At 40.8% G+C, this 8,088-nt stretch overlaps 1 pseudogene; it reads left to right on the top strand.

Moving 5' to 3' along the window:
- Nucleotides 1-1,216: 1,216 nt before the first annotated feature.
- Nucleotides 1,217-1,399, top strand: LOC122496244 (annotated as a pseudogene).
- The last annotated feature ends 6,689 nt before the right edge of the window (nucleotides 1,400-8,088 follow it).

Below are 8,088 nucleotides of genomic sequence, written 5' to 3' on the forward strand. Positions count from 1 at the left end.
AGATTTACATGCTGTTGGAGTGATAGGCCATGATCTTGGCAATTTTCATATTTTCAGGAAAACATTTTAAAAAATAAAAAAAAAGAAGGGGATAAAATAAAAAATAAAGAAGATATCTTAGATGTGTGTAAGATATCTCAGGTGTGTGTAAGCACTTGGCAACGTTGTTGAAACAAAACATTAACTAATCGCTGGTGGGCCCACATCAGGTAATGTGTTCAGAAGTCTCATTCATAGCAAATACAATGAAAATCTTGGGTCTAGTGTGACATCAGCGTAAGCTGTAAAGCCAAAGACTTTCCAGAAGGCCCTTTCTGGTCTAAACAGATGTTAAGGGGATTTGCTAAGTAAGTGCTTACCAAAGTAAAGCTTGGAAGGAGTCTAATAAGACAAAAACAACAAATATTGCTTATTGCAATTCAGCCTTCCACTTTCTATTGCAACCACCTTCTTGCAATCCAGCCTTCCACTTACTGAATTTTTTGCGTCTCTGACATTAAAAAGTGAAGTCTTGGGGTGCCTGGGTGGCTCAGTCATTTAAGCATCCAACTCTTGATCTTGGCTCCAGTCATGATCCCACAGTCATGAGACCCAGCCCCACATCAGGCTCTGTGCTGGGCATGGAATCTGCTTGAGAGTCTCTCTCCTTCTCCCTGTGCTCCTCCCTCACTTGCACTCTCCTGCTCTCTCTCTCTCTCTCTCTTTCAAAAAAAAAAAAAGTGAAGTCTTGAAAGGATTCATCTATAATATAGGGTCAACTGACTGTATGTCTTAAGGAAACCAGATCAGACTTGACCTTGCTGATAATTTCCCCATTGAGTCTGGAGAAGATCAGGTAATAGGCAGTGAGGTCAGCCCATGAGAAGAGCACCTGTTTTGTGAATCTGAGGCCTCCAACAGCTTCCTGCAAGAAAGTCACCTCCCAAAGTGTGGGTTGGGAATGACAATGTGTTGCCCGTAGATGGCATGAGTTTTAAAGCCAGGATGGTATTCTCCAAAACCCAGATTCTTAGACTAATTGTTCTGCTGTCACACCCAGACCCTGAACCACCTGGTCTTGTACTTCTGCCCTACATCCAACCTCTATGCCTACTATTTCTGCAAACATGGTTAATTTTCAACTCTATCTAAATCATTGGCCCAACATTTAACCCATACTGCCCTCTTATGTCTCCATATCTTTGCTCGTGTGTTGCTTCTACTCAGATGACCCCTAAGCTTTGCACAGTGGCAGTATCATAGCCAATGAGGTTTATCCGAGACGTGATTATGGCTAATTGAAAACTTTTCCCTACTCAAAGGACCCTTACCCACTAGGCATGCAAGAAATCTCACCTTGCTTCAAAAGTTTATAACAAGTGTTTGCTTTTTAAAATCTTTAGTGAAATATTTTCTAATTCCTCCAAGCAGGGGTTGGCTTTCTCACCTATGACTTTATACAGATTTCTATTATAATTTTTATTTTTAATTTTGTTTTATTGTTACTTTCTATGTCTGCCTCCCTTGGTAACTCCTTCAAGGCCCAAACTGGGTCATTGTTTTCTTTCCATCTGGCCACCTTTTCAATTTCTTTCCAGTAGGCATCTTTAGCACCTCATAGTTTTCTCCTTATACCCTACCAACCTTCCAGTGTCCTGCTGACACTCAACACCCACACCAATCATTTTTGTTATTGTCATTGTTCCCTCCATATCCAGGTTTTGTGCTTAATTAGCTACTGACCCCCATACACTTAGACTGAGGGAGGAGTAAGGGTAACACCGTAACTCTAGGGTAGAATGCTGGCATGCACCAGGAGCATTCTTGGGATGGTATATTTTCCTTTTGCATCACTCATCCTGATTGTTCTTTCAGTCCACTGGCTATTTTACCAGGTGTCTGTGATGCTTACTGTTACTGTTCAGGATGGTCTGAAACAAATTTCCATTTCCCTGCTTAGTATAGCAGATTGGATAGTTTGGGTGTAGGATGGAATCCCTTGGTTAGATCATGAGGCTATAAACAAGGGCAGGGATGCAAACAGAAGTGGAGACAGTAGGTAAAAGGCTATTGTGTTAATCAGTTTGATTGCAAACCTAACCCACAAGGTGAAAAATCTATACACTGAAAACTACAGAAAGCTTATGAAAGAAACTGAAGAAGACACAAAAAATGGAAAAATATTCCATGCTCCCGGATTGGAAGAACAAATATTGTTAAAATGTCGATACTACCCAAAGCAATCTATACATTCAATGAAATCCCTATCAAAATAACACCAGCATTCTTCACAAAGCTAGAACAAATAATCCAGAAAAGAGCCCAAATAGTCAAAGAAATCTTGAAAAAGAACCAAAGCTGGAGGCATCATAATCCTGGACTTCAAGATGTATCACAAAGCTGTAATCATAAAGACAGTATGGTACTGGCACAAGAAAAGACACTCAGATCAATGGAACAGAATAGAGAACCCAGAAATGGACCCACAAACGTATGGCCAACTAATCTTGGACAAAGCAGGAAAGAATATCCAATGGAATAAAGACAGTCTCTTCAGTAAGTGGTGCTGGGAGAACTGGACACTGACATGCAGAAAAATCAACCTGGACCACTTTCTTACACCATACACAAAAATAAACTCAAAATGGATGAAAGACCTCAATGTAAGACAGGAAGCCATCAAAATCCTTGAGGAGAAAGCAGGCAAAAACCTCTTTGACCTTGGCCACAGCAACTTCTTACTCAACATGTCTCCGGAGGCAAGGGAAACAATGCAAAAATGAACTATTGGGACCTCATCAACATAAAAAGTTTCTGCACAGTGAAGGGAACAATCAGCAAAACTAAAAGGCAACTAAAAGAATGGGAGAAGATATTTGCAAACAACATATCACATAAAGGGTTAGTATCCAAAATCTATAAAGAACTTATCAAGCTCAAAAATCAAGTAATCCAGTGAAGAAATGGGCAAAAGACATGAATAGACACTTTTCCAAAGAAAACATCCAGATGGCTGACACATGAAAAAATGCTCCACATCACTCATCATCAGGAAAATACAAATCAAAACCACAATGAGATACCACCTCATATCTGTCAGAATGGCTAACATTAACAACTCAGGCAACAACAGATGCTGGCGAAGATTTGGAAAAAGAGGATCTCTTTTGCACTGCTGGTGGGAATGCAAACTGGTGCAGCCACTCTGGAAAACAGTATGGAGGTTCCTCAAAAAATTAAAACCAGAACTACCCTACATCCCAGCAATTGCACTACTAGGTATTTATCCAAGGGATACAGGTGTGCTGCTTCAAAGGGGCACATGCACCCCAATGTTTATAGCAGCACTATCGACAATAGCCAAAGTATGGAAAGAGCTCAAATGTCCATGGATGAATGAATGAATGAATGGATAAAGAAGATGTGGTATATATATATATATATATATATACATATATATATATATATGTGGTATATATATACATACAATGGAGTATTACTCAGCAAGCAAAAAAGAATGAAATCCTGCCATTTGCAACTATGTGGATGGAACTAGAGGGTAGTATGCTAAGTGATATAAGTCAGAGAAAGACAAATATCATATGACTTCACTCATATGAGGACTTTAAGAGACAAAAAAAGTGAACATAAGGGAAATGAAGCAAAAATAATACAAAAACAAGGAGGGGGACAAAACATAAGAGACCCTTAAATACAGAGAACAAACTGAGGGTTGCTGGAGGGGTTGGGGGGGCGTTATATGGGTAAGGGGCATTAGGGAGGACACTTGTTGGGATGAGCACTGGGTGTTATACATAGGGGATGAATCACTGGAATCTACTCCTGAATCTACTCCTATTGCACTATAGCTAACTAACTTGCATGTAAATTTAAAAATTAATTAATTAATTGATTGAAAAGCAGCTTCCTGCAATTCTGTTAAGGACTTTGATCTTTGGATTTAGAGCCCTAGGATACAACTCAGTGTTTTTAAGTATGGTGGGGGTATGGTACTGGGGACATCATCAGATTTATGTATGTTTAAAAACTACTTAGTTGTTATATAGAGAACAGATTGAAGTATATCGAAAAGATGAAGTTCATAGCCCCATATGTGCCAAGAAATTTATCTTAAATTTAATCAAGCCTCTAGATCTAGTTCATGGAAAATGTGAGAGCTAGAGGAACATGTTAAACAATATCACAAGGATATAGTCAGCCAAATCCAGACTGTGGGACATTGTATAGGATGAATGACCTGGTTTCTTCAACAAATGAAGGAGATTAAGAAGAAAGGGAGGAGGGATTATAAATTGTTTGGATCCTAACTGAGACAAAACAACTGCACAAGAAATTTGGGAGCAACTGAACAAATTTGAGTATGTACTGGGTGTTATATGAAAATGAAATAATTGTTTTGGGGTGCCTGGGTGGCTCAGTTGGTTAAGTATCTGACTCTTGGTTTTGGCTTAGGTCATGATCTCAGTTTTGTGAGTTCAAGCCCCACATGCAGCTCTGTGCTGACAGTGCAGAGCCTCCTTGGGATTCTCTCTCTCCCTTTGTCTCTGCCCTTTCCCTGCTCACGCTGTCTCTGTCTCTCTCAAAATAAAGAAATAGACTTAAAAAGTAAAAGAAGTAACTGTTTTCTAAGGTGTGGTAATGGCATTAGAATTTGTTTTTGAAAAATTGACCTAAAAAATTGAGCTTATATATTATTGATATATGCCAAAGAATTTACAAATGAATATGTATTATATCTGCAATTTGCTTTAAAATAATCCAGAGATAAGAAAAAAGGAAACTAGAATATCTGGCAAATTGTTGGCAATAATTCAATCTGGTGTAATGGGACATTTTATTATATTATATTCTGTCGACTCTTAAACATTTGAAAATTATACATTTGACAATTTTTATGATAAATTCTTCAAAAAATAGATTAATAAAATTTGGGACTAAATCTGACTAGATTTTAATAACAGAAAGTAGGGGCGCCTGGGTGGCTCAGTCAGTTAAGTGTCCGACTTCAGCTCAGGTCATGATCTCCCGGTCTGTGAGTTAGAGCCCCGCGTCGGGCTCTGGGCTGATGGCTCAGAGCCTGGAGCCTGCTTCCGATTCTGTGTCTCCCTCTCTCTCTGCCCCTCCCCCGTTCATGCTCTGTCTCTCTCTGTCTCAAAAATAAATAAACATTAAAAAAAAATTTAAAAAAAATAACAGAAAGTAACCATTAAACTGTGAAATCTACCCAACATCTCACCATATCCCTCGTGATATGGGAGACAAAAGCAAGAATCCACCACCAATGACAATACCACCACCAATGACAAAAATCAGTGATTGGAGAAGAATAAGACCATTCCCTTTTTATGCCCTTCTCTCCATCCTCTCCTGTCTTCCTCCCCCCCCACCCCACCTCCCCTCTCCCAAAGAGTGGATACAGTAAAACAAGTTAAAATGCTACTCCTGTCGTCCAGTGAAGGGACAGCCTAGACTGGGGAAGTGGCTTTGGAGATGGATGAAAAAGTGTTCAGGTTTATTTATAAAGTTGTGTATGTGGGGAAACCTACAAGGATAGAGCAGTGATCTCCTGTGGTGGCCAATTGGACGCTAGGTCCCTTAAGCGTAGAGATTTAAAGAGAGGGAGCATGAACTGGAGTAAAAGGGGAGAGTCATGTGGAGTTGGCCTGCTTCAGAGAAATGGCCTTCAGTAAGGAATGCAGCCAGCTCACAAAGCAGGAGCCTGGGAAGCCAATACCCTGACTTAGTCTCCTCCCTCCGCAGAGATAACCAGGGACAGAAGCCCAGTGTAAGACAGGCACATAGCCCTCGATACTGGGCCTTGAGTGGGCAGAGCAGGGTGGAGAGTGGATTGGGAGGGGCAAACATAAGGGGCCCAGCACAGGCTTCAGATTTTGTGCATGACCTATGCTATGAGGTTCACACAATCTGAATACTGCCTGTCTTGCCTCTTCTCTAGCCACACCCCTATAAAATGGGGGTATTAAGGTATAAGAGCATCTAATTCATAACTGTTGATCAAGTAAGCATTGCATGAATAAACTTGTGTAAAGCATTCAATTTGCGTAGTGCTTGGCAACTGTATGCCTTCCTGGACATAGTTCTCTTTCTCTGAATATTTTTTTCTTCCCAGGTTTCTCTAGGAACTAGGTCTTTTTTTTCTTCCTTTGTTTTGTTGGGTTTTTTTGGTTGCCTGCAAGAGTAGGTATTTAATAAATACATGTTCAGTGAATTAACACTCACTATGTGTGCTAAGTGTTTTAACCTGCATCATCTCAATTATTACAACAACCTTATAAGGTAAATATCATTCCCATTTTACAGAGGAGGCTATTTGAGGCTCAGCAATGCTCCAGCATGGCCAAATCAGACCACACAGGCCTGTTTTACTCTAAAACCTATGTATGTTCTTTGCTCCATACCAATAGCCTCATGCAAGGAGCGTTTTCTGCATAGAATGAATGCTGGCCGCTGGAGTATCACTCTGACACTCACTCCACTGTGAATCCCCAAAAATGGGCCTCTGTTCACCAGAAGCCAGGTGACCATATGCCTCTTATCTGCCAATAGATTTCTGGGTCATAGAATCTCTGTCTGAATCATCTTTGTGTCCCCACAGGACAACCCATTTCTTGGTGCTAATCAAGGTCTATTGACTTCAATAATATTAATAAATGATAGGCTGTCTTCTTCTGCTCTTGCTGACCCTGCTTCCAATGTGCTTTGGTCCCCTGAGGGGTTGGGGACCTTAGCCTCCAACTCATAGTCTGGAAGGGTTCTGCCTAACATTCAGTAAGCAATTTCACTGCCAGGCTTCCTTCTAGGTGCTTTACACGTAGTCATTTGCTCATCATGACAAATCTATGTCTTAAGGTTTCTCCTTATTCCTATTTAAAGTTTCAGAAGGGGCACCTGGGTGGCTCAGTTGGTTGAGCGTCTGACTTCAGCTCAGGTCATGATCTCGCGGTTCGTGAGTTCGAGCCCCGCGTCGGGCTCTGTTTCTGACAGCTCAGAGCCTGGAGCCTGCTTCGGATTCTATGTGTGTCTCTCTCTCTGCCCCTCCCCTACTCATGCTCTGTCTCTCCGTCAAAAATAAACAAATATTAAAAAAAAAAAATTAAAGTTTCAGGAAACTGAAGTTCAGAAGAGTTTAGTGAACTTTTTCAAAGTCACACAGCTAGAGAGAAAGCCAGGATTTGGAATCCAAGCAGTCTGATCCAGAACCTGTACCTTTAGATATTAATAAAGAAGAGCTTACAATTTTCCAAATGGTCACCCTGCCTTTTTCAGTCCTTTATATCTCTTGTAGCTTTGTGGCCTTCACCTCTTCCCTGCTCACTATTAGCCTACAGGGCAGCTTCACATTGTCTCTGCTGTTACAAGTAACCGTTAAAAGCAAAACAAAGTGAAAGCTTTTTGCCAGAATATTTCTTGCCTACCTGCTTCACATAGATCAGTCTCACTTCCTTATCTTTGTCAAGCACATTTAGAGATGAAGCTGCTGAAAGGGAGTTCAGTTCAGCGTTTTGTTTCTTATTGTCTTTTCCCCACAGAAGACATTTGGCCTGGACGCTACTAGTAACAAACCAAAACCCCAAACTTCATGGCAGAGTGTTGATTAAAGAAGACTGAAGAGAGAGATGTAAAGCAAGCAGCACAAAAGCTAGAATGGTCTGCAAATCTTTGCTGGAGACAATGTTACCTTTTTCATTTTTCATTTTTTTTCTTTTTGAGAGAGCAAGAGCTGGGGAGGGGGAGAGGAAGACTGACTCTTAAGCAGGCTCCATGCCCAGCAGAAGTCTGATGTGTGTGTGGGGGGGGGGGGGGGGGGGGGGGGGGGGGGGGGGGGGGGGCTCCATCTCAGGACTGTGAGATCATGACCTGAGCCAAAATCAAGAGTTGTTTGTTTAACTGACTGAAACACCCAGGCACCTCAGTACAATGTTAATTTCACTGAAACAATCACTAGTTCTTTAATGTGACCAAAATAGTAATAAACTCAATTATTTTAAATTCATGACACTAATATATGTTCCTTTAAAATTTACTATTTTCCCACCCTACACATTTTTCTTTCCCCCCTTTTAGTCT

Source organism: Prionailurus bengalensis, chromosome A1, assembly GCF_016509475.1.
Source record: "Prionailurus bengalensis isolate Pbe53 chromosome A1, Fcat_Pben_1.1_paternal_pri, whole genome shotgun sequence".
Lineage (NCBI taxonomy): Eukaryota > Metazoa > Chordata > Mammalia > Carnivora > Felidae > Prionailurus > Prionailurus bengalensis.